Source organism: Cyanistes caeruleus, chromosome 1 (genome assembly GCF_971803275.1).
Source record: "Cyanistes caeruleus chromosome 1, bCyaCae1.hap1.1, whole genome shotgun sequence".
NCBI classification, from domain to species: Eukaryota; Metazoa; Chordata; class Aves; order Passeriformes; family Paridae; genus Cyanistes; species Cyanistes caeruleus.
In genome coordinates, this window is record NC_141701.1 from 145,777,505 (window position 1) to 145,795,776 (window position 18,272).

The 18,272-nt window shown below is 41.9% G+C and overlaps 1 protein-coding gene and 3 long non-coding RNA genes across 6 annotated transcripts in view; 1 reads left to right on the top strand and 3 right to left on the bottom strand.

The window, feature by feature from the left end:
• Nucleotides 1–18,272, bottom strand: part of DPP6 (dipeptidyl peptidase like 6) — a 539,779-nt gene that overhangs the window by 359,310 nt on the left and 162,197 nt on the right. The gene's annotated exons all lie outside the window — the stretch shown is intronic.
• Nucleotides 3,417–4,086, bottom strand: LOC147656002 (uncharacterized). Its single transcript, XR_015279781.1, has 2 exons — nucleotides 3,998–4,086; nucleotides 3,417–3,526 (listed from the first exon to the last, which is right to left on the bottom strand). It is a non-coding gene; the product is annotated as an uncharacterized LOC147656002 (long non-coding RNA).
• On the top strand, nucleotides 6,380–13,763 carry LOC147656003 (uncharacterized). The gene is made up of 2 exons (XR_015279773.1): nucleotides 6,380–11,314; nucleotides 11,890–13,763. It is a non-coding gene; the product is annotated as an uncharacterized LOC147656003 (long non-coding RNA).
• On the bottom strand, nucleotides 10,534–18,131 carry LOC111925490 (uncharacterized). Its single transcript, XR_002862265.2, has 4 exons — nucleotides 16,849–18,131; nucleotides 14,917–15,001; nucleotides 14,262–14,778; nucleotides 10,534–13,761 (listed from the first exon to the last, which is right to left on the bottom strand). It is a non-coding gene; the product is annotated as an uncharacterized LOC111925490 (long non-coding RNA).

The window sequence follows — 18,272 nt, forward strand, 5'->3', positions numbered from 1 at the left end:
GGCAGTGTGCTTCTTAAAATGTCAGTTTGCTCTGTTAAATCACCCTTAAGCTCCAACAACTACTCAGCAGAAAGCTCTAAAAGTTGTTCATGTTTTGCATTATAACCTTGCTAAATACCACCAGGCTTAGAAATCCAAGAATATCAAGCTACCAGCAGCACTCTCATTTATACATCATAGAAACAGAATGGTTTGGGTTGGAAGGGACCTCAAAGACCATCTAATCCAACCCCTCCTGCCATGCGCAGGACCAGGTTGCTCCAGGCCCCATCCAACACAGCCCTGAACACCTCCAGGGATGGGGCAGCCACAGCTTCTCTGGGAAACCTGTGCCAGGGCCTCACCACCCTCATAGTAAAGAATTTCTTCCTAATATCTAATCTAAATATACTATCTTCCATTTTAAATCCTTTACTCCTTGCCCAGTCACTCCATGCTCTTGCAAAAAGTCCCTCTCCAGCTCTCTTTTAGCCCCTTTAGGCACTGGAAGGTGCTTTAAATTCTGCTCAGAGCCTTCTCCTCTCCAAGCTGAACCACCCCATCTCCCTCAGCCTATTTTCATAGCACAGGTGCTCCAGCCCTCTGAGCATTTTTATGGCCTCCTCTGGGCTTGGTCCAACAAGTCCTGACATCCACACCCTTTCCCTGACTCCTTGGGACATTACTGATAGCACCTACAGAGCTCTTGTTTCTGCATCTCTCTTCTATGCCACCCCAAAAAAATACCCTGAAGGATGTAGAAAATTTCCTTTTTGAGCATAACACATAGCCTGTACTTTGCATAGCAATGAAATCTACAGAAAGACTCTGCTGAAGATAGCCCAGGGGAGGTTCCAGTCCCTTACAGCAGTTTCCAGCTACCACTGACAGATGTTTATCTTCTGTATTCTGAATTGTTCTCTTCACAAAAAGTACTCCACATTCTTTCTAAAAGCTATGTATAATTATAAAGTTTCTTCTAAAATCTAACCAACATATTATTGTTGCAAATTAAAATTTCTCAGTAGAAAACTTTAGTACAAAAGAAGCCTTTTCATAGCTAAGATAAATATTTTTCTCTTCACTTTTCTCTTTCAAATAAACTAATATAGCTTCTCAGTTTTTTTCTGTCATGTTCCTCAACCCTTCTGAGTTCACCTGGACTCCTTCCAGCTTTCCTCATTTTCCTCCAAGCATTAGGCCCAGCATTCAATTTCAGACTCCTCCGGTGCAAATAGAACTGAATAATTACTTCCCAAAACTTAAATACAATCATCAATATACCCTGGAACGAGCACCACAATTTCTGCAGTTGCACACATTTTGGATCTATATTTAACTTGTCAGCAGCTATCTGTAAAAGCCACAACCCCCCTTGCCCCTAACCAGGGAGCTGCTTAGCCAGTTATTCCCCATTTTGTCCTGGTGTCAAATGACTTTCCTTCCTAACTACAATACTCAGCATTTGTTTTTCCTGACTTTTATCTTATTGATTTCACATTGTCATTCACATTTATCATGATTATCTGAAATTCTATGCCTGTCCTCTCTGAGAGTGCTTGCAATTACTGATTTTGGAAACTTTAATTGTACTCCTTCCATTTCCCAAAATGCTTACAGAACAAATATGCAGGTATAGTGCACAAACTCTCCTACTCATATTAAAATATCAGCCTTTGAAAAATGATTGCAAGCATGTGGAAATCTTCAGAAATATATAATCATTAAAAGAAAAACACACACACACACAAAAAACCCCCAAATCCTCATTTCAGGATTTTAACAACTCAAAGTCACTTTTTCCAAGTTCCTGTTTCTGGGGTACTTGTAAAAGAAACAGCTGAAGATGGCCCTTTGTAGGGTCCTACAGTGGCCTCTACATGCTGGCACACCACTCCCAAGGAAAACTGGAATTTAAACAGGGCAAAGTTATAAATTCCAGATAGACACTAGCATTAAAATGGAGTCCTGCTCTACCTGCATCAGTGCAGAGGAAAACCAAGTTATCCAGCACAAGCAAATTGCCACACAGGCTGAACTATAACATTATATCTAAATTACTCAAATCTTCTTAAAGAAGTGGTAGCCTGTTGCTGATGTGCCTGCTTCATTATTTAACACAGGAATAGAACTCCTCACTCTTCTCACAGGTACTGTCAGCTAAAAAAACTGTGACGTTCACTGTACATCTATTTGCCAAATTGGTCTGGAAACAATGAGGTTTCACTTCTACAAAAAGTTGTGAAACATGACATGACTTTGCAAATATTAATCTTCTATTTCCAAATATTATCGTAAGATGAATGTCCTGAGCATTTCTTTAGATTCAATGAACAGGCTCAAATTCTTCTTCAACTTGTCTAATCAGAGACACGGATTTCCCCACAGGTCCAAGACACCATTTCAGGCATAAAGTGAACATTTAGGGTCCTCTTATGAAGCTGCAGCCCCATGGCATCTGGCAGACTGATGCAGCATTTATCCTCACCACATTCCCAGGAGGTAAGGAATGCTATTATCCCACTGTAACAGTGAAGGACTGGAAGCCAAATAGATGAACACCTGCCCATCCATGAAGTAGAGCTCAGGATAATGAGTCCCAAAGTTGGTGCATCCTGAGTCTGCTCATGAGTCCCCTGAAAAATATATTTTGGGTGAACCATCACCCAAACAAATGAAGTCCTGCTTCAGCAAGCAGATTTTGCACCACTGTGGCAGCCACCAGCAGCATCAGATGCATGGCTCCCGCTGGTTGTAGATTTCTCCTGTATTCACAGCTTTACCTGCCAGCATTCTCTATGTACTGGGTGTTCTCAGCTGGTATCTGGGTTAGGGTCACTGGAAAAGTGTGGCAGGATCTGATGTTGTTAATGCTGCAGATGTTTTCAGGAGTTACTCAAAGAGCAGCAAAACCCAGCCCACATCCCCAGTGTGACCAAACAGAACAGCTCATTTCAAAATATGCCCATGGGTTAAAAAGCCTGTTCAAATAATTAGCTTTAACTATTTTCCACCCTGAATATCTCAGTTTGTACAGTTCCATCACAGAAAATCCCTCTTAATGCACAACTCTTCAAACACTGCAGCATCAGTCTGGTGGAATGAGAGAAGTGTAACAGGCAACTTGTGCAGCTGTCACTTTTCCTAATGAGGAAAGCACTCCCCAAATCAGGTTTGGTCTAAAGAACCTGCAACATTAACAAGTCACCTGCTGCCCTGCATCCTTTTGGTCAAACTCCATGGCAATAACCAGTGTCACATTTCTGCCCCACGCAGGGATTGCTGTAAATAATTTTGCCCAAGGGTACTGCTTGCACAGAGATACATCTGTCTAGGGCAGGGCTGAAGCAACCAGAGGTGTGAATAAGTTAAAGAGTAACCAACTCAGAAAAAAACAACCATCCAACCAAATTAATAGAAATGACGACAAAATTAAAGGAATCACATGGGAAGAAAACATTTTATGTCAATATAAGGCAGACAGGACAAATCCAGTCCTGATGTAACCTGTGCTGCAACATTGTCCTGTTATCTGCTCCAACACCCCCTGAAATGGAAAAGTCAGAGAAGCAGTAATGGTGCCAATATTCTATCTGAGGACAGACCAGTGAAACACTCATCACACCCAGGCCTGCACAGGAAACCTCCAGACTTCTCCTCTCCTTCCCTGCTCCCTCAAGACTTCAGAACTTCTCAGCATCATTCCTACTGAATCCTCTCCTCCCTGGGACACAGAGGTCTGCTAACAACAACACCCACCCCATGAGCAAAACACAGAGATTTCTAGTTGCACAAGGAACTTTTTAACCTTCTCCCAATGGACACCAGCACATCTTCATCCAGAATTACAGGCTGCTCTGGACCACACCTGATGTGTCTCTGCAATATCCTATCATCCTTGCTGCCTCGTAGGTAGCAGGGGCTTGTGAGCTGGCTGGAGCTTGGGTCTGTTGGGTTTAAATGCTGCCAGCCACCACAGCACACTCAGGGCACTGAGTGCCCACCCCAGCCCGCCTACCTGTTTCACTGGAGCTGCCTCCTCTACAAAGAAGTCTTCCATGGCTGCAGCTGCTCACGTCTGTGCGAGGAACCGGGGCGAGGGGCGGGGATAGGGGTGGAGGGGAATCCTGGAAACTGGCACAACCTAGATACACAGGCTGGCAGAGCAACCAACGTTTAAAAAAAAAAATCTTAATTAATTACACAGAATCCAGCAAAATTCTGAACAAGTGAGCTGGCTCTGGGGTTGGTGAGGTTTTTTTTAAGCACTCGTTACTCCAATGAGGCAGAAGGTACTTTCAAAGGCTCTTTGCTCTCTGCAGAGAAGCGAACAAGGATGGCAGCCATCCTTTGAAGAAGACACACCACCAGCAGCCAGCAGCGTGCCTTGGCATGAAGCTGAAACAAGACCAGAAGGAGCTTTTTATCAGTAGTGCTACCTAAAAAGGGGCAGTTATTTAACCATCCCAGTGCTACAGTGAGGTTTAGAGAGACACTGAGAGTGCAAATGTCCCTCTGGAGCCATGGCAGGTGGGGAAAGAGACATCCTGCAAGGGCAGCCTAAAGGGAAACAGGTTTTGCAAAGGCTGATCAAGGGCCACAGTTACGGCTTCACATGGGTCAACAAACACAGAGGGACCCCAAAAGGGAAGAAATTCCTATGAGGACAACAGCTCAGGCACTGCCTTTTCCCCTGCAAAAACACTGCAGGCTGTACCCATGTGGCTGGGATACATCTCCATGGCATCCCTGGCAAAATTCCCTGCTGATTCCTAAGGGTCAGGATTCTGTGCAGGCACAGAAAAAAAAACCAACTCTCTGATGAACATCAGGTAGCTAGAGGTTTTCATAATTCACAAGGAAAGTATTTAAAATATTCTGGACAGTTGTAAAAAGCAGCAGAGGATTCCTGACGTAATGAAAATCTGTTCCCCAAAGGGCAGGGATTTGGGAAAAAGTTATTAATTGAAAAGTAAGTGATGTAGGATGGAGAGTAATATAACTGATGAAGGGGAAATGTGCTTCAGATCTTTACAGAAACAAAATGAGTTGGAATCTCTCAGCTTTTCATATCACAGCTTTCTTCCTAGCAATCATCTATTTTTTTTCCTGATTCAAGTAAAAAAATCAGACCTTAAAAGTTCAAGAAACTCCAAGAAACTCTGTATAAAAATTAGATTATTCAGAAACTTTTTTTGAAAAACTATTACAGTACAATCAGACAACAAAAGCAAACACTATTGGGTTCATTACTAATGAAATGACCTTAAAAATCTACATTTCATTAAATATGGTAGGCAATAAAATGCCACAGGGGAAACATTATTTTATTTAGTAATATCAAAAGCTGTCATTTTCTGCAACAACCTGGGGCTACAGAAAGCCATATTCCTATGAATAATTAGCATTTGGCATTAAGAAGTATTTTATCAAGAAAGCTGCCACAGCTCTAAGTAGACCAAGCAGAAATGTTGGAGAGAATTAATGAAAAGTTAAGGTGACTCTTGGTCTTACCAATTAATTGGCCTTTGTAGAGTTAAAATCAAAACCTTTTCACCATAGTCAAATTTTGCTTTAGTATTAATGCAACTAAAGCCATATGAAAAGAAATGTATGTACAAGAAAGATAAAAGATGGAAAATATCAAGAAAAACAACTATTTGCAACATTCTGACTTGAAAATAGCACTTTTCTGTGTTAATAAATAGCCCACTTCAGTAAATCACATAAGCAAAGTCTTAATTTTAAGGAGACAAGCTTTTTGGAACCACACTTGATGCTTCAAAATCTAATCTGCTCTCTACATTTTAAAGGACAAACTTCACATTTTACTATGCATAAGAACTTTTGCTGCAAAAGCAAAATTTCATTATCTTTATGGCCTTTATCACCTGCTTGTGATTAATAGTTCCTTTCTATTTCTGCAAGCTGGGGACAGGAAAAAAAGAATACAGTTTGTAGCATATTACCTGCTGGCATTTCTAAAGGACTTAGCACAGGAAATTATTAGATATCAGTTTCCCTGCAATAACTATGCACAATTTCACTTTTATGACCTGGCACTCAGAGGTAGATGTAAGGTAAGCTGAGTTAATCAAGCCTGGGCTGATTGAATGATACCTGGAGCAAAAGGGAAAGAAGCTGCTTCACAGAGCTGATGGTGGAGCAAGGCAGGTTCATACCAACAACCCTGAATCAGCTGCCCTGAGGCAAATCCTGTAGAGCACTAACAGGTTCACATGGCAAAGCATCACAAATCAGGAAGGTTAATACATTCATCAACTGTAAAGGATGTTTAAAGTCATTTATCCAGAAATCCTGATGGTTTGCAAGTCTTCTCTGAATTTGAGTTCTGTTTGAGTTAGACAATCCATTAGTCCCGACTAAAAAAATCCCAAACTGGAGCTCAGTATAAAATTCTTGGCAATTTTTTCAACTAGCAGACTACACCTACCTGCCTCCTTTGGAAATCTTTCCCTACCTTCAGTTTTCTTTACTCTGTTCTATTTACCTCTCTTTCAAGCAGATCAGAGAGATGACACAATAGAGCCCTGAACTTCCACTTCAACAAACAAATATTTCAAACGCACTCAACTTAGTGAGACATATTTTTTCCTTCTCTTATGTAACATCAGAAAATCTCTTGATCCTCTTCACTGTGCTCAACACTTCTTGAAACATGGGCACTTTTCACACGTAATTTTTAATTAACAATCCCATCAAGATCAGTCAAAATCTACTGTAATTTCCTTCTTACTGAAGTGTCAAATACATGTGAGCACTTTTGAATGCACTAATGTACACAGAGCTTGTTCTTCACTTGATACCACCCAATGACACCAAGTCTTTTTTTTTCACAGACATTACTTGCCTCATTCTTCAAATACAACCCATATTTTTTGGTGTCATATGTGGCTGACTTGATGGGGTTTGTGCTCTTTCAACAGATCCAACCCATCATGCATCTGTCACATTTTCTTCAGTGTTGACATAAATGTCAGCGTAACAGAAAACTCGGTCTGCCATTGCCTCTTGTGTTCTTATGGGTGAATTACACAGTTTTTGGGAGAGTGGACCAAGAACCAGCTCATGCAGGACTGAGCACATTTACTGCTTGGTGGTTCTTCATGTACCATTACACTGATATAAAGTCATTGGCCAGATAATAACCTAACCTGTGTACACATGTTGAAAATGTTGGTATCTTTGGGATTTCATCATCTTTGTCTCTTCTTACTCTAGAAACTCAATCTTCTAATTTATTATAATGATTACTACTAATGACTTTTTCTTTACTTGCTTCATGAGTCAATATTTTTATATTTATAATCCCTTCTCTATGGGTATTTAAAAATCTCCTTGTACCTTTTCTCAAAAAGATAGGCTAGAAAAAAAAAACCAACAAAACAGTAATTTTTCTTTCTAGACTGAGTAGTCAGGTCACTTAGAGGACTATTCCTGAGCAGAACAAAGTGAGAGACCCTCTTGTCAAAGTTAGTGTGTTTGAAACTTTCCTGAGATTCAGTTCCCAGAAGTTTGTTGCCTTCAGCTCTTTGTTGGCAATTCTGGACTCACACTGACATGAAAATACCACAGCAAACCTCTGTCAGAGTTGTCAGCTGTTGATTTGCCTTTCTCTTTTGAGATTGTGTCATTTCTACTTGATTTCTCCATGAAACTATTAAGAAACCCAGCCTTGCTTGAAGAAATCTGAACCCTTAGTCAACCTTCAGCAGAACTTGAACCTGAATTTTGAGAACTTAAAGCCAGGAGAGTTTGACTTTTGCTGGGCTTTTCTCACAAATATTCTGCACAGGTCAAATGTTGAGTGTAACACAAACTGTCACACGCTTTTCCTGTGTGCAGGAAATACCAGCACCAGCCTCCCAATCCAGCTGAGCTCACCCAGGGGTATGGGGCCATGACAAGATGCTGATAACTTGAAATGCTCTTGCCTTTGTTCAATCTACAGCACAGACTGGAAAGAACCATAATATTTTCCATTGTCTTTTCAGCAATATTTATCACCTCACTTCCTTTTGCCAAGTATTTGGATGAAAGTTATAACAATTATAATCTCTGGGAAAAAAAAAACATCCTCTGATTTACTGATCTTTGCATTGTAAACAGAGAGTTCAGGACAGAGGGATATTTTTTAAAATCCAAATAGTGCAGCTCAGTTTTATTCCTTCTTTGATACTGTTCTTTTTTATGTTGCTACAGTATGTCTGCTCCATGTGAAAGTGAGGTTGCTATGGAAACTACTCATTATTTTTCAATAGTAGCCTAGCTACTTAATAAAAATCCTACATCTTTTTAATCCCTAGAGAGTCCTAATTTATCCCATACACAGACTTTCCTTCTTGACAGTTCCTTTAATATTCACTGCACTGCAGTGCACATTAATCTGAACATGTCCAACAAATCCACAACTTACTTCTGAAATCAACTTTCCAGAAAAGTTTGGGTTTAAAAAAAAATATTTTTTTAGCTTGTATTTTATCTGCTTATATTTCTGTGAAAGATTGTAGGTATGAACAGAAAAGCCAAGAGTGGGCCTGTGTAAGAGTCAGACAAGGAAGAAAAAAACAAAACTCCTTTATCTGAAATAAATGGCAAAAGGTGCAGGAAGGGAGGATGGGCCACTGGTTAGCCTGGAATTGGAGTTAATTCCTTATGGTGCCACAGCCTTCCCTGGCCAGCACAGACAACATTCTTGCTCTCTCCTTTCCTCAATTCAGCACCTGTGAAATAGGTGATGCCTATATAGTAAATAGGAGCCAAATTCCGATAGGAAATTTCCTGCTTGGAAGTTGGAGCCCTCCATGCTTGACAGGCTAAATTCCTCAGGGATTGTCTCAAGCACTGAGGCCACAATCCACACAAGGACAGTCAGAGGCTGGGAGATGTCCACGCTGTCACCACATGTTACAACCTTCTACTCTGCTTAGGCATCAGACTGTCCCTCCTATTTATTTACCTGTCTTTCAAAGAAGCCAATTAAGTAAGTATTAATATGTATTAATCAATTAACTCTTTCCTACCTAAATCCTTTTATATTGGGTTCAATATTCTACATTGGGTTAAGAGAATATTGTTGGTTCAAGGTCCTAATTTTACAACCTCTGGTAGCATTTAAGAGACTTTTCTCTTAGACCAAATACTCAATCCCCCCCGAGGATGTAACTACTCTGAAACATTCATTCTGCTCCAAGAATCTGACCATTCCTACGCTTCTTATGATTTATTTGAGGTAGATCAGTGGCATTTCAATGGAGCAGCTCATATCAGAACAAGAAAGAAACCTAAAGGAGCTGCAGCAGCTAATTCTTTCACTCCTCTTGCATTAGGCAGGTTCCTCAGATTACTACAGAATTTAACTGCTCCCCCAAAAGACAAAACTTCTCCAATAATACACACTAAACAAGCAACAGGAACTCCAGAATTTAATGAAGGAAGAATTAGGCTAACAGAAAATTGAACTGTTTCAAGTATTTCAGAGATTACAAACAGGTTTGTGGTTGCTGCTGTGACTCTTCTTTTCTTCTCTACATTTTCCTCCAAACAACCTTGCATGCGTTTCATATGGGCAATCACAGGTAAAGCTGATTAAAGTTCTGCCACAGATGAAAGCAGCTGAAGGGAAATTTTTAAAGCTAACAGGTCTAGATTTAAGTCTTCCTACATATAATCACCTTTTCCTCATGGAATTTCTAAGAGGAATCAACTCTCTCATCATTCACTGCCTATCAGTCCTTGGACTATGCCATTTATTCTATTTTTTAACAAAATAATTAATACATTGGGGCTTTTATATAGTTCAAGAAACTTCCCTTCTAACAGGCTACAGGGATTCCATGTCAATATCAGATAACATAAATAGATCAATAATTTGCCACACGCAGTCTGAAAGGTTTAAAGCCTCAAATGCCTTGACCACAATTCAGGTAAAAGACTGCCAACATACTTAATATTCTCTCCAGCCTTTTTGTCTGCTTATTACCTTCCTAGGACAAGAAACTCCAGAATTTATTTTTGTTCACTGTAATTGAAACTCCTTCCTGCAAAAGTTTCTGGCTTTTTCCTGACCTCAGCTCAGAAAAAAAATTTCCCTGTGACTCTGTCACTTTTTTAACATTTCCCAAAAGACAGAATATGACCCACAATGATTTTCAAAGTTATACAGTCCCTGAACCTAAAAAGCTTATAAATATATCCTAAAGAGCTTAACTGAACCAAAGAGTTAATGGTACATTGTAGGTGGACACACAGAGAGTTATAAATTTTATTCAAGGAGATTTCAATAAGAAAGCTGAACCAGAGAACAGATGAATTAGGCTGGAGGGTAAGCACCAGAGTGCAGGAAGGGCATTAAAGCACCAAGTGGGACACAGGAGCTCTTTGCTGAGCCTTATTTCTCGAAGCAGAAAGAATTTCTGCTCAGCAAACCCTGCCCTCTGCTGACTAAATGCCATTAGTGCCATGCATATATAAATATTTGGGGGGTTGCCTCTTTGCATGTACATTGCCACAAAAAATGCAAGCAAACATCCATTCAGTGGCCTGATTTGGATTTTATTTATTCCCTCTTCAGATATTACTGAAATAGATTTGTTTCTTCCTTCTGTTTCAGAGAAATGTTCATTCCACCTCTCCTGTACATTATATACATAAACATTTCATATTGTATTCACCTCTCATCTCTGGAAACAGCCAACCTGATCACACGGCGCTACAAATTTATTGTCCATAAATAATGGACATCTTTGGATGGACAAACCTATCATATTTGTACAATCAGAAATCTAAGCCTTCCACAGATAATAAGAAACACATGAAATCCAGATATGTACGTATCTTTGATAAAAACCTTTTTTCAGAATTCCTATTCAGCAATTTTATTTAAAGTTGTTTGCTAAACTATTTTCCTAAACAGGTATCAGCTCAGCACACAACTGTGCTTCTTTCTGAGCAGTATAAACAGTGCATACCCCCTCCCATTGTGCAAAAACTTGTGTGGTTGCAGTTTAGACACCTTTACAGGTGCTATAAACCAAAATCCAAGCAGTCATCAAAACCAAAATAGCAGTTGAGGGGCAGAGATCAGCAGGTCACTGGATTTTTAGAGCATTTTCCAGACTTTATATATTCACTTTCCAGACTTTATATATTCACTGGCAACTCTGCTGAGAGCTGCCAGGTGCACACATTGTGTTTCTCTTTCAAAACTGAGGAGTTACCAAAATTTTCAGTGGATTTTTTCTTTCCCTGCAGATTGTTAGGCCTGGCACAAAGCTTGTCATGCTGAGACACACCTGGACAGGCACGTAGAAAGGTAAGGGAGAGGCCCATAAATCACAACTTCTTCCCTGTCCAATGGCTACACACCACAAAATACTGCATTTTTTGCCAGTCTCAGGCTGGGAGCTGCACAGTGGAGGAAGAGTTGGGTGCCAAGTTGCAGAGAAGCTTTGGAAACAGGCTCCAAATGACCCACAGGGCACTTAGCTGGGACTGGAGGATAGCTGAAATACTGGAAACAGCTGGGAAAATTGGTTAACTCAGAGCATTTCTATTGCTCTCACTGCAGCAGGACCCATTCACTCCGTGGTGTTAAACACTACAGCTCTTGCAAACATGGCTTGAGAAGGTATTAAACAGGTAGCAGAGTCAGAAAACTTCCTGCCCTCTCCATCCTCTGCCAGGAACACCAGTCTCTGTGGGGCCACATGATGACACACTGTGGGGAAGCCAGAAAGAGCCCCAGCAAAGGGATGAAAGACAAGTTTTACCCTGGCCCAGCACTCACCCTTGGCTGCCAGCACTGGAGTGGGCAGTTAAATAATTTCCATTCCCCATCATTTTTATCAGAGACCCAAAAACTGAAAAATACTTCTAATCCTCTTCCAGTGGAGAGGCAAGGGAGAGAAAGGTGCTGTTAATCAGCAGTGGAAGACGCCTGCTGGCTCCCCAGCTCACTCCTCCTATCCTGCCCACAGAGCATTCACTAGGAAAGCAAGACACCTGCAGAGACCAAACCCAGCAAGAGCAGTGTGAGTCCTCCTGCTGCTGACCCAAGGACGTGTCCTTCTGCACAGCCTGAGGCAAGGAGAGTGCCCCAGGCAAGAGCAAAGCCACCCAATGTCCTGAAGCTGCAGCAGGGGAGGTTTAGATTGGATACCAGGAAATGAAATGGTGTTCAAGCATTGGAACAGGCTGCCCAGAGAAGTGGTGGGATCACCATGTCTGGAAGGTTTATAAAAACGTGTGGATCTGGAACCTGGAGACACGGTTTTGTGGTGAACAGGATTAATAGCTGGATTCAATGATCTCAGAGGTCTTTTCCCACCTTAATGATTCTTGGATCCTACGATTCTTGCTAATGCACGAGGCAAAGGCAAAGCAGGCATGAAAAAAACAAATAAAGCAGTAAGAACAACAGAGCTCAAAGCACAATCAAGAGAACAATTATCAGGCTAAGGGGAGAGACATTTTATGCCTTGCTACTTTCTCTCAGTCACAGCACTACTGCTAATTAGAACAGATACAATTTTCAGGCGGAGTGGGATTTTCAAGTTTATGGTGCCCTTAAATTTTTTTTTCTGGCTTTCACTGCAATTCATGGCACAGGAGTTTGCTGTCACTTCCCGTGACTCAGCAAAGGTCTTACATGTGCATGGGTTTATATTCATGCTTAAACAGGTACTGAGTGAGAACATGGGTTTTCTGCTGAGCCAGGGCAATTGAGTTCAACACGGTTTTGTACAGAAAGACTCCATAAATAGAGGGAGGATAAGCCATCATACCAGCTAGGGAGATGGGCTGTGCCCTCTCAGGTGCCTTGAGGCTGATGAAGTTTCGAGGATTGTTTAAAAAAAAAAAATGTCTTTCAAAATCTTTTCTGAGTGGTATCAGTTTCCCAACAACGAGGACTGGAACTGCACAGTGGAAGGGTTTAGTTTAGACCCTGGATTTGCAGTCCCACAGTGTGGCTCCATCAGCTCATATAGTCCACACAGCAGTGCCAATACAAAGGAAGGTTTCTGCTGTTGTGATGATTGTCAAATTGCTGATTTACTGAAGGCATAGTGAATGGCTTGGAGACAGAGAACATTTCTTTACTGCTGACAATGCTGAGCCTGTTCTTAGTACTAAATTGCTGGAAAAAGAGGGAGAGAAGAGACAATTTACTTGTAATTGTCTTGTCTCCAGTTCTGTCACTTGCTTTATATTCTTGTTTTTGTCTCCTCATCTGCTCCTGCCATAAATTCCTGGCTGTGCTTGTAAAGCCTTTTTCCTGTACCTCAGTGCCCAAGGGATGCAAGCCATACCCTGGGCTCACCTTCTGTCGCGGGGCCTCCGCAGGGCACCACCAGAGGGTTCGAGGGAACACTGTGATCTTCATTTCAGTGACACGTCCTGTTCATGCTATTTTAATTGTGCTTTAGTGGCTTAAAGCCAAGGCAAGGACTGAATTTCAGGGCAGAAGGCAGACAGCTTGATACTTTCTCTTCCATCTCTGATACCAGACATGGCTTCAAACCACCCTGTAACTTGAAAAGTGCATTACAATGCATGAGCGTGCCAGCCTGGTGACAAAGCCACTAAGATGAAAAGCAATGACACGCATCTCTTCTTTCCTCCTTTTTGTGTGCATTGTCCCTTTACTCTCCTTCTCAGTCTGTCTTCCCTTCCTTTTATCTTCACCTCTTTTCCTGGAAATTTGGAGAACTTCTACAGCAGTTTGAAACTCGTGAGTTTTATGTAATTGTCACCTGGACACTGAAAATGAAGATGAAGTCTGAGTCACACTGCTTAGGACAGACTGGTGTCTCCCATCCACACTCCAGCACAAACTCACAGCACAAGGGAAAAAGCTCAGCAAGGCTTGGCTCCCACACATTTTCTTGGGAAGCAGCACATTAACTGCACAGGAATCTCATCTGCCCTCCCCATCTCTGCTCCCCATACCATGTACTCCAAACATACTGCTACTCCAGAGACCTCCAGAACATCCAGACCTTCGTTAGATCCTCACTTAGGGAAACCAAAAGGGTTTCTCACCTCACTGGAAAATAATAATACATTTCTCACTTAAAGTAATTTGGCAAACTTATTTCATTGCATACAGGAATTGCTCTGACTAGACACAAGGTCAGTCCCAGTTTCTCTTTTTTCTAGGCAGTAATTTAGACTGCAGAGGGGAGCCCTATTCCTTGATATACTGAGTTAGGATGTAAGGGGAACAATTCCACTGCATCCCAAAAAATATAAAAATTTACCTTACTGATTCTTAGAAATAAAATGGGATAGGAGCTGTCCAGGTTTTATGTGGAAACACAGAACTGATGGCTTCACTGCAGGGGTAGAGCAAGGAGTAAAGGGCACCTCAGGGCTCAGGTGCACAGGAACAGCAACATGTCTTTCAATTTATCCTCTTCTTACAAAAGACCTTTCTTTCTTTCCTTTCCCTTTCCAAGAACAGAGAGTTAATCTTTGAAGCTCAGTGCCCCAGTATTCCAGAAGTTTATATGTGTTTGTATGAAAAAAACTCAGTGACATGGCCTTGGGCACAGAAACATCCTCAGCCACAGGCTGCAAGGAGGACATGCTGGGGGAAATACACAGTCTGTTTATACTTGTCTAATATTCTTTCTCCAGGCAATTGCTACTGACAATTGTCAAGGAGATGAAAAGAGAAACTATTTTGACCTTTGGAGTGATCCAGTATGCATTCTGCTATGTTGCAGCGTTTGAATTTTACTTGGTGACTTCAGCTTTCTTTTAGAAGCTCAACACCTGAAATTATAGAAGCAAATCATAAAAGGACTTAAGGGACTTAGAATTGTCTAATCTCCTGATTAAGTTAATCAAATTTTAAATTGTGTAGGCTTGAGTTTACAGATGCTGTGAATTTGCAATATTAATGGTACACACCTTTCATTTCAATGTTTTTCTCCTCTCTTTCTCCAAGACAGTGCACTGATCAACTCAAAAAGTCCTGTCCTGTGGCAGGAAGAGCCTGGGAGGCAGCAGGAACAGGGGAGTTAGGATGGGTATTGCTCTGGGAGCTCCTGTCCCTCTGTGATACGTGCAATAGAACAGCACATGCATATCCTGAGACACGAGACACAGGCAGCACTCCTGTCCTGTGACAGAAAAGGGATCATGATGGGAACCCTTTGAGTGCCTCTATATCCTGTGCACCATCCCAGGAGCATCAAGGGAGCAGAAAAGTACAATGTTCCCTCCCAGGAGGGAAAGAAAACTGTCCAGGACTGTTCCAGGTGGCAAAACAGCTGAAACTGAAAAACAAGCCCTGCTGACTGGCTACCACCAACCGATCAATGTGGACTCCAATGCTTCCTTGGGGATTTCCACTGACTTTGCTTCTGAAAAGTAAGAAGTTCACTACTCTGCATTGACCTGGAAAGTGGCAGTCAAGAGGCATGGCAGAGCAATGCCAAATCCAGACCATGTATCATCAAATTAATGGTGTCCCAATAGAGCAGCCATAACCCAGGCTCCACTGAAGCCCACACCCCTCATGGCCCTCGCGGGATGGCACTTTAAAATTCCTACAGAGAGATTAATGCACACATGGTCAGCTGGTTTGCTTTAAGCTGAGATCCCCAGCTCAGATCACAGGGTCATTCTCAAGCCCTGGGGCTGGCCATGAACAATTTATATTCCACGGCCCATATCCCGTCCCAAATCAGCACATGCAGCTCTCCAGAGGCATGCAGAGGGGTTTGTTCTGTGAACTGAAGGGCTCATTGAGATTCTCGTTATGAAACAGGTTACTTCAGGGATGCCCACAGTTTGAATAATTTAAAGTCAAACTGGACAAACACAAGAATGTATTATGCAGAATAGCCCATTTTGGAAGGATGGGAGATAACCTTCTTGGTCTCATCTCTCTCCTCATCACTTCAACTGTGTTAAGAACTTCAGCTGGAAAATGTTCTTCCCAGTAGAGTAACATTAGGGCCATCCTGTGAAGCGCCTGTTTAAAAATCAGACCTAAGCACATCAGGAAAATCAGCCTTAGCTGCAGTGCTGAGGACTTGAAAATGTACCTGGTGAATCATCAGATCTCTGAAAATCAGATCTGCAGCAGCTTCAATTTTAATTTCAAAATACCCTGAGTTATCTAAAAGGTAACTAACCCAAGGTTAGTTTACCATCTACCCTCTTACCCCCTTAACAGGAAAGAGAAATTAATCCCTCTCTCTGCATCAGTAGTGACTGTATGTATGTTTTCCTGCACATATTCCCAGAATAGTCTCTTGGTCCTTTTGTATTTCTTATTTCTGCTTCTTCTCTCCTTCTCACAAGGCGGTTGTGTTTGATCACACACTTATAGTACATTTTATGTAAGACAACTGGCTGTTCCTCTCCTTACTTATTTTTCTCCTCCATTTTCCTTCTTTCATCCCTGAATTCCATTTGAGGTTACATACAGAAGCCACAAATCCATCATTTATATGGCCAAGGTGGAAGACTCCAGGCCAGCTCCACAGAGATACTTAAATGCCAAAGCCCAGCAAAATTCAGCTCTTCCCCAGACCAGACTACAATATCCAAGCTAATCATTATTACTTTTAATATGTTTTTTAATTAAAAAGTGGTACATCCTAAATCTTCATTCTCTGTTAAAAGTATAACAGCCAAAAACACTACTAGAAGGTAGCTTGCTCACTCAAAATTCAGCAGTATCATTCCACAGAATTTCCATTCTAATCAGTCCCATATAGACAATAAACAGGAAATTTTCTAACCCCTATGTGCTAAGAATTAATTCTAATTTCATGACAAGAGATAGGGATCAGGGAGAAATAAATTAAGAAACACAGTATATCATCATACCCAGTGACAGGAGACCACAGCCCACACTTGCTCTGCTTCAGCAGGTCCAGGTCCCCCGAGCAGTGAAGTGCCAGCAGCAAGTTCAGCAAGGTTGGCCATGCAAACACAAACTTCCTGTCTCTGGCAGCCATGAGGAGCCCACAGTGAGATTTGTGCTGCCAGGACTAATTTCCTAATGGCACCCAGTCAAAATAACCTTTTATCAGACATGGCTACACCTACAAGAGTTGCAGCTCTACCTCCACAGTTGCAGTAACTCCTTTCTAAACATTTGCAGCAGCAAAAGTAAAGGTATTTTTGATGGCATTAAATGTCATATGCAGAAAAAAAGAGTTAAAAATAAAAGTGACATTAGCACAGGCCCACATTTACAAAGCACTAGTTTCTTCCCCTACCAAATATATTGAATGATAGAAAGGTTCTCCCAGAAGAGATCAATGCTTCAACTCTGAAGCAAGACAAATTCAGAAAAATCCTGTTGAAAAACGAGGCACATAGTTGAAAGCAAAGTCATTCATGGCTGAGCGACTTAAACACCTTGATGCAATCTCTGTCACTGGGGCACAGTCAGATCACAATTACACCCAAAATGTTCCTCAGCTCAAAAGGAGCTAGCAAAACTCCTGGAAGCTCATGACCTGTGGAAGGTAGGTGTAAGTCCCACTGCTTCACAACCATCCAACCTCAGGCAGCACTTTGCAGTTCTGAAGATGCCTTCCAGCCACACTCAGCACCAACACTCCCTGCATTGCTGGACCATGCCTGGATGGGATGAAGCACAGCTCTGGCTTCCAGCATCTGCCACACAGCCCTGGCAGGACCAGCTCCCCTTATTCCATAGGTAAAGGAAGTGCAACATTTCCTGAGCAAACACCTTGCTGCTCCTATTCACTAAAGCTAAAAGAGAAGAATGGAGTGGATGGATGGATGGATGGATGGGATGGAAGTGCCCCGTGAATCACACCTGACCTATGAGATACCAGAACAACCAGAAGCAATTGGATGATTGCAATTAAGCTTATTTTCTCTAGCTGTGGAGGCTCCAGAGCCAAGGGCAGTGATGGTGTGGAAGAAGGCCTCTAACATATGAAGTTGAAGCATAAAAATAAGCTTTCCCCATACAAGAGAAGAAGGAAGAAATCTTTCCCCATAGTTCTTTGTACCACCACACCCCTGTACCCCAGTTAGATGTACCCAGGTGGCCTGTGGGCCGTCCCTCCCCTTTTTACCTTCTCTGTCCTTTCCCTAGAAAGTTCTCCCTTCCCAGTTTCCCCATTGGCCCCAGTTTGCTGCAATCTCCACCCCTCTTATCCCACTGGCTCTCCCTTCCCTGACCCCACCCACATACCACTTTACCCTGTTCCTATTGGACCCTGACCCTTGGATCCACCCTCTCAAACCCATATAAATCCCTGGCCCCTCCA